Genomic DNA, 8075 nt, shown 5'->3' on the forward strand with positions numbered 1-8075 from the left:
CACGAGAGGCTGAGGCACTTTATAGATACGTTTTTGAAGAATGATTAAGGAGGTATTGGGGAGGCATTGGGGAGGCAAGGACAATCCCCAGACATGGACTGTATATCTCGAAACAAGACACTGGAACTCATGATAAGGAAGCGGCAGACGGACAGAGAAACAAACGTGAGGACTATAAATCTCAAAACTGGACATTGGAATTCATTATAAAGATACAACAAACGGAAGAATTAGCAACAACCAGCTCTTGCAATTAAGAAACCTGCCAATTCAGCAGATTCCTGACCAAAGGTGAAAAGTACACTGTGAGGAAGACTCGGGGTCTTCCTCCCAAAGACCCCTGCCCACGTCCCAAAGACCCCTGCCCACAATTCTTGGGAGGCTCTACGCAGGCGCAAGGTGCCAAAAGGCTAATTAGCATAAGAAGCGAAGGAAGGCGGGGATAGGTAATGCATATGTATAGGTGCTTGTAGAATATTGATAGATTGATTGTATAAATTCAAGACTGCTTTCCGCTTTAGGTATGCACGATAGGTGGAGAGATCCCCCGTGCATCCAGCGCTGCAATAAAGAATATACCACTTAAAGGAATTTCAGCTTCGATCTTTGAATCAATCTGGCACCCCAGATGGGACGACCTCTCTGCCGGACCGCAGGACTCGCTGGGGACAGGACTCCCTAGGGTACCCCCGGGATTTCCTGGAGGGACTCCTCGACTCACCGGATCACTGCGGAGGCAGACAAGGACCCCATCATTGTAAGTGAGTATATTCTTTATTCTGGTTTGGTTTTCTGGTAGACCGGTCATCTGGGACTGTCCAGTAAGTCGGAAGGTGACTTCTGCAGGACAGTATTTGGTATATACTTTGTGGTTAGTACCACAAGTATATCTGGGGACCTTGGGGTCCATCTGTATCTGGAACTGTCTGTAAGTCAGAAGGTGATCTTCTGCGAGGCAGTGTTTGGTATATACTTTGTGGTAAGCACCATAAGTATATTTGGGGACCTTAAGGAAAGAGCTCGCTTTAAGGTCCATCTGGAATTGTGTTGTCTATTTCGGTTTTCTGACTCATGGAGTATGGTATTTAACTTTGGTTATTGTTACTGTGATTTTGGCTATATTTCTGGTGGTAATAGTAGGTTCGTGGCATTGTTATAAGAGAGATATCGTTACGGTGTTACACAGTTCGGTTTTCTGACTTATCGCATGTGGAATTTGACTCTGACTATTGTTATTGTGATTTTAGCAATATTGCTGGTAATAGTAGTTTTGTGACATCTCTACTGAAAGATATTGCGTGCCCGTATTTTTGTGAGTGATACGTTTTGTGATACGCTTTTGTAAGTAACATGTGTATTCTGAAAGTGTAAACTGGAAAATGGGGGGGCAAACAAGCAGTGAAATTTTAAAGAAAAGTGTGTTAGGATGTGTTTTAAGTCACTGGAAGGATATTGGAGGATCTGCCGGTGGAAGTGTGAACAGGAAAACATTGATAAAATATCGTAATCAGTGGTGGCCGCTTTATAAGCTGGAATGTGGAGAAAAGTGGCCCCTAAATGGAACTTTAAACTATAATATTTTGCTACAGTTAATGTTGTTTTTTGAGAAGCAGAACAGGATGAAATGTTGTATACTGATGTTTTAGCATCTTGGTGGGAAAAGGTACGGAATTAAGTTGGCCCCTGACTGAGCCTTTGATGTTGGCATTAGAGAAGTACAGGCTGGAGAAAGATAAAGGAAGTGTTAAAAGGGTTGTTGAAAGTGTTAAAGGTGTTTGAAGTTGAATGAGCAGGGAAAGAGGATGTAGGAATGTTAATAGTTCTGCCTCTGCCCGAGGCAGAGATCTTAAAATCACGGGTGTTAGCCCTTTAAGGCAAAGGGACCATGATGGGTCCGAGAGAGTTGTCACAGAAACAGAAAAGCAGTTAACTCTTAAAACAACCTGAGTTCATGTGCGAGCTCAGATTGCCGATGGGACCGCTCAGGGAACTGTGGACAATTGCATTCCCCTGACCGACCCCCGCTAAGACCCAAATCATCCTGAAAATTATGAACGGTTAAATAAATACTAAAACCTGGATGAATTGGGAATTGAGAATATGCTTCCAACAAGGTCTAAAAGAAACCCCTATGGAATTTTTAGACCAACTCTGAAATGTAATGAAAATAAATAAATAAATAAATAAAACAAAATGGTTTGGACCTGGCTTCGGAGGACAAATTGACTAGCCTTTTCCTAGGGTAATTGACCCCTGATTTCAACAGGAATAATGGGGACCTGGGGAATCTACCCTAGCGGATCCTCCACTGGTTATAATGAAGCTAGGGGAGGAATGGAAGTGAAATTTCTTATTGATATGGGGCAACGTATTCAGTTATAAATCAAGCATTAATGCCTTCACAGAATTATTATGTTAGGGTAAAAGGTGTGTTGTGGTTTAACCCGGCCGGCAGCTAAACACCACGCAGCTCTTCGCTCACCCTCCCCCTCCCTCTCTGGGACGGGGGAGAGAAATGGAAAGTGAAGCCCGTGAGTTGAGATAAAGACGGTTTAATAAGACAAAATAATAATAATAATAATAATAATAATAATACAATGATGATAATAGTACCACTACTAATAATGTGTACAAACAAGTGATGCACAATGCAATTGCTCACCACCCGCTGACCGATGCCCAGCCTAACCCCGAGCAGTCCGGCCCCCTCCCCCCGGCTAGCCACCCCTATATATTGTTTAGCCTGACGTCAGATGCTATGGAATACCCCTCTGGCTGGTTTGAGTCACCTGTCCTGGGTCTGTCCCCTCCCAGCTCTTACTGCACCCCCAGCCTGCCTGTTGGCAGGACAGGGCAAAAGGCTGAGATGTCCTTGGCTTGGTATAAGCACTGCTCTGCAACAATTAAAACATCGGGGTGTTATCAGCACTCTTCTCATCCTAAGCCAAAACACAGCGTTGTACCAGCTACTAGGAAGAAAATTAACTCTGTTCTAACTGAAACCAGGACAAGGTGTAACCGAAAAGGCTTGTTTTTGTGAACCTTTGAAGTACAAGTTAGGGAAACAATGGGGCATACACAGAGTTTTATATATGCCTAGCTCCTCATGGGCACTCTTAGGTAGAGATTTATTAGAGCAAGTAGGAGCAGAAATTGTCTTTGAAAAAGGGAAAATGGAATTAAGTATAGGAGAAGAACAACTAACAAATGTGTTAAGCTTGGCACTAATACAAACTGACCCTAAAAGTGAAATACCTTTAGAGATCACAGATCAAGTATGTCCAGGAGTTTGGGCTACTGAAACCCCTGAAAGAGGTAAAACTGTGACCTTAATAATTATTAAATTAAAGCCAGGAGAGAAACCCATTAAGGTTAAGTAATATCCTTTGAGGATAGAAGATAGGAAAGGAATTAAAGAGATAATTAATAAATTTTTACAGTATGGATTATTGATTGAATGCGAATCAGAATACAATACACCCATATTGCCAATTAAAAAGGCAGATGAAAAAGCTATAGGCTAGTTCAGGATTTGAGGGCCATAAATAAAATCACTGAGGATATACATCCAGTAGTGGCAAACCCTTATACTTTGCTGACTAAATTAAAGAATAGTCAAGTCTGGTTTACCGTACTGGATTTAAAAGACGCCTTCTTCTGCCTAGGCTTAGCCACAGAAAGCCAAAACCTATTCGCCTTTGAATGGGAAAATCCCGATTCAGGCAGAAAGACGCAGCTTACGTAGACATTACTACCTCAAGGATTCAAGAATAGCCCCACTATTTTTGGAAACCAATTAGCAAGGAAACTCGAAACATGGATGCCTCCGGACACTGAAGGTGCTTTGTTACAATATGTACATGATCTCTTAATATCTACTGAGACTAAAGGGAGTTGTATTCAATGGACTATAAGTCGTCTTAATTTTCTGGGTTTAAACAGATATCAAGTCTCTTGACAGAAAGTCTAGCTGGCTCAATAAAGTGTGACCTGTCTGGGATTTGAAATTTCGGAAGGACAACGAGAACTAGGAACTGAACATAAGGAAGTCATTTGCCAGACTCCAGAACCTCAAATGGTAAAGGAGCTACAAACCTTTTTAGGAATGACAGGTTGGTGTCGCCTTTGGATTTATAATTATGGACTGTTGGTAAAGCCTCTATGTGAATTGATAAAGATTAACCAGTCAAACTGGTTTTAGTCTGGACTGGAGAAGCACAAAAAGTGTTTAAACAACTTAAACAAGAATTGATGATTTTGAAATATCAAGCAATATTGGTAGAACAGGACGACGTGGAAATTGTGATAACTAATATTGTGAATCTAGCCTCTTTTCTTAGTGATGCTCCGGCACAACCTGTGATTCACGATTGTTTAGAAACTATAGAGACTGTGTATTCCAGCCGACCAGACCTTAAGGAGGAGCCCATGGAAGATGCGGAAGAAACTTGGTTCACGGATGGGAGCAGTTTTGTTATGCAAAGACAACGTAAAGCTGGATATGCTATAACAACTACTCAGCAGGTAATCGAGTCTAAGCCTTTACCCCCTGAAACATCAGCTCAAAAGGCGGAGATAGTTGCTCTCACGAGAGCATTGGAACTGGCAGCAGGAAAAAGGGTAAATATTTGGACAGATTCTAAATATACATTCGGCGTGGTACATGCTCATGGAGCAATTTGGAAAGAACATGGATTGCTGACCGCTCAGTGAAAACACAAAGTATGCTGAAGAAATTTTAAAATTGTTAGAGGCTGTAAAACAACCAGAAAAGGTAGCTATCATGCATTGTCAGGGACACCAAAAGGGGAACACCGATTTTGAAATTGGAAATCGATTGGCAGAGGCTAAGCAGGCAGCTGAAATAACTGAGGTGAAGGCATTGTCTTTGATACCAGACGGTAAAATCCAAACTATATCCAAATTATACAAAAGAAGACTTAAAATTAATTGAAGATTTGAAAGGTAAAATGAAATCAGATGGATGAGTATATTTAAAAGATAACCACATAGTAATACCCTCTAGTTTTACATGGCCCATAGTTCTTACAGAACACAATAAAACGCATTGGGGAGCTGGCACACTGCATAAGAGCCTGAGTCAGACATTAGTGGGACGATATGATAAAACAAGTAACTCAACAATGTAGCATTTGCTTACACAATAACCCCAATACCAAGAATAGAATAAAATTTGGAATAATCGGTAAAGGAAATTATTCGGGGCAACAGTGGCAAATTGATTTTTCAGAACTCCCTAGAAAAGGGGGATATCATTATTACTGGTTCTGACTGACACGTTTTCAGGAAGGCTTGAAGCCTTTCCCTGTCGAACAAACAAAGCAAGAGAAGTGGTTAAAGTCTTGTTAAATGAAATAATACCATGCTTTGGGATTCTAGTAGCAATGTCTTCTGATAGAGTTTCACATTTTTGTGCACAAGTGGTAGAACAGATAAGTAAGATTCTAAAGATAGATTGGCAACTGCATACTCCTTATAGACCACAGGCAAGTGGACAGGTAGAAAAAATGAACCATTTAATTAAACAATAAATAGCTAAAATTGGATAAGAAGCTAATTTGTCATGGCCTCAATCCCTCCCTTTAGCATTACTTGGAATTAGAGTTAAACCTAGAATAAAAGGGAATTTGAGTCCCTTCAAAATCTTATATGGAAGGCCATAGCAATTTCTATTTAGTGGAGAGGACCTAATGCAGTTAGGATCAGAATATTTATATGCTTATATAACTGAACTTCAGAAACAATTAAATAAAGTACATAAATTTGTTTTAGGGACCAGGGCTAGAGGGTTGGATCAACCAATCCACCCCTTTAAGCTCGGGGATTATATATATATAAAGACTTTTTCAGGACAACCCCTACAGGAAAAATGGAAGGAAAGTGGATGGAACCATACCAAGTATTACTGACAACACACACCGCCATTAAGATTAAGAAGCAAGCAGCTTGGATCCACAATTCAAGGGTGAAGAAGGTCCCAGCGAGGATATAGACCACCACTCCAATTGGACCAACAAAATTACGGTTTTCCAGATCCTAATGATTGCAGGGGTGCGGTTCTCAGATTCGGGGTGGGCAACTTGGGATGAGAACTTACACCTGACCTTAATACAAACAATTTCTCAAGTAACTAATAAGACGAACTGTTGGGTATGCACCCATCTGCCACAGCATGGGAATAAGGGTGTATCGTTAATCGGGATTCCGTTGCCTGCAAACTTATCTTGGACTAATTTGTGGGAAAACACATCTTGGGGTTGAAAATATTAAGAAGTTTTGGAACTAGAAGTGAATAGCTTTGTGCTGTTGGAATCTTACTATGTATGTGTACAAAGGTGTAACCCACCTAGGGGTATGGGGAAATAGGATTGTATAAATACGGATACTACTTATGTGGGAAATCAGACATCTTGTAATCGAACAATTGATATTGGTACGACTAGCGGCTGGGCAAATTCAACCAGCTGGATGGTTCCAGAAGGAAAAGGGTGGTATTGGCTATGCAATGATACAGCCTGTAAGGTCTTGCCTGAGAATTGGAAGGGAACTTGCACTCTTGGAGCGGTAGTCCCCAATATGACAGTACATGATGTAGTGCCTCGAGGTTACTTGAGAAATCATATCTGGAGAATCAGATGAAAAATTAACAATACAATGGTAGAGAGACACACCCCTTTTCATAGTTTTGTGTGATGGTTTATCACATGGTTAGGAGTGAGTGAATTGGAAAAGGCAATAGTTAATATTTCTGCAATTATAGAGAAGTTAGAAAACAAAATTCTGGATGCTATAAAGGCTCAACAAGAAGAGATATCTAGTTTATCACAGGTAGTATTACAAAAGCGGATGACCCTAGACTTATTACTGGCCACTCAAGGGGGAGTCCGTACAGTAATAAACACAAGTTGTTGTATGTATGTAGATCAGAGTGGAAGGATCTCTACCGACCTGGAAGAAATATGGAAGCAGACAAGGATCCTACATGATATCAGTAAAGATGATCTTTCGTGGAGTTTTAGTGAAATATGGAATAAGTTAACCTCCTGGTTGCCCAATTTTCAATGGTTGAAACAAGTGTTCATTGCTCTAATCGCATTAGTAGTATTAGGAATATTTGTGTGCATGTTGTTTAGATGCCTGCTTTGTTGTGTTACTGTAAATAATGAAAGTATCTGATGCAAAAGAATTTGCATGGGAAAAGAAAAGGGGGGATTGATTAAGGAGGTATTGGGGAGGCATTGGGGAGGCAAGGACAATCCCCAGACATGGACTGTATATCTCGAAACAAGACACTGGAACTCATGATAAGGAAGCGGCAGACGGACAGAGAAACAAACGTAAGGACTATAAATCTCAAAACTGGACATTGGAATTCATTATAAAGATACAACAAATGGAAGAATTAGCAACAACCAGCTCTTGCAATTAAGAAACCTGCCAATTCAGCAGATTCCTGACCAAAGGTGAAAAGTACACTGTGAGGAAGACTCGGGGTCTTCCTCCCAAAGACCCCTGCCCACGTCCCAAAGACCCCTGCCCACAATTCTTGGGAGGCTCTACGCAGGTGCAAGGTGCCAAAAGGCTAATTAGCATAAGAAGCGAGGGAAGGCGGGGATAGGTAATGCATATGTATAGGTGCTTGTAGAATATTGATAGATTGATTGTATAAATTCAAGACTGCTTTCCGCTTTAGGTATGCACGATAGGTGGAGAGATCCCCCGTGCATCCAGCGCTGCAATAAAGAATATACCACTTAAAGGAATTTCGGCTTCGATCTTTGAATCAAGAACAAATTTTTGGATGCTTATGTGTATATAGAACCCTCCAGCCAGGGCTTTTCTGGTCTCTGGCAGAGCCATTAGGAAGAAGAAAAGTTTTTACCACTGTAGATACTCAAAGAAAGCAAACACGATCAGGTTCATCAAGCTGCTCCCTCAGCACGGCATGAACTTTAGCTTCAGAGTTTCTGAGAAGAGAATTGATCAAATAGCCTCTTGAAGACAGAAACCCTTAGGTAATTAGGAAGATGTCATTATTCAGGAACCTTTGCTTT

The sequence above is a fragment of the Aythya ferina genome (assembly GCF_964211825.1).
Source record: "Aythya ferina genome assembly, chromosome: 3".
In the NCBI taxonomy this organism is placed as follows: domain Eukaryota; kingdom Metazoa; phylum Chordata; class Aves; order Anseriformes; family Anatidae; genus Aythya; species Aythya ferina.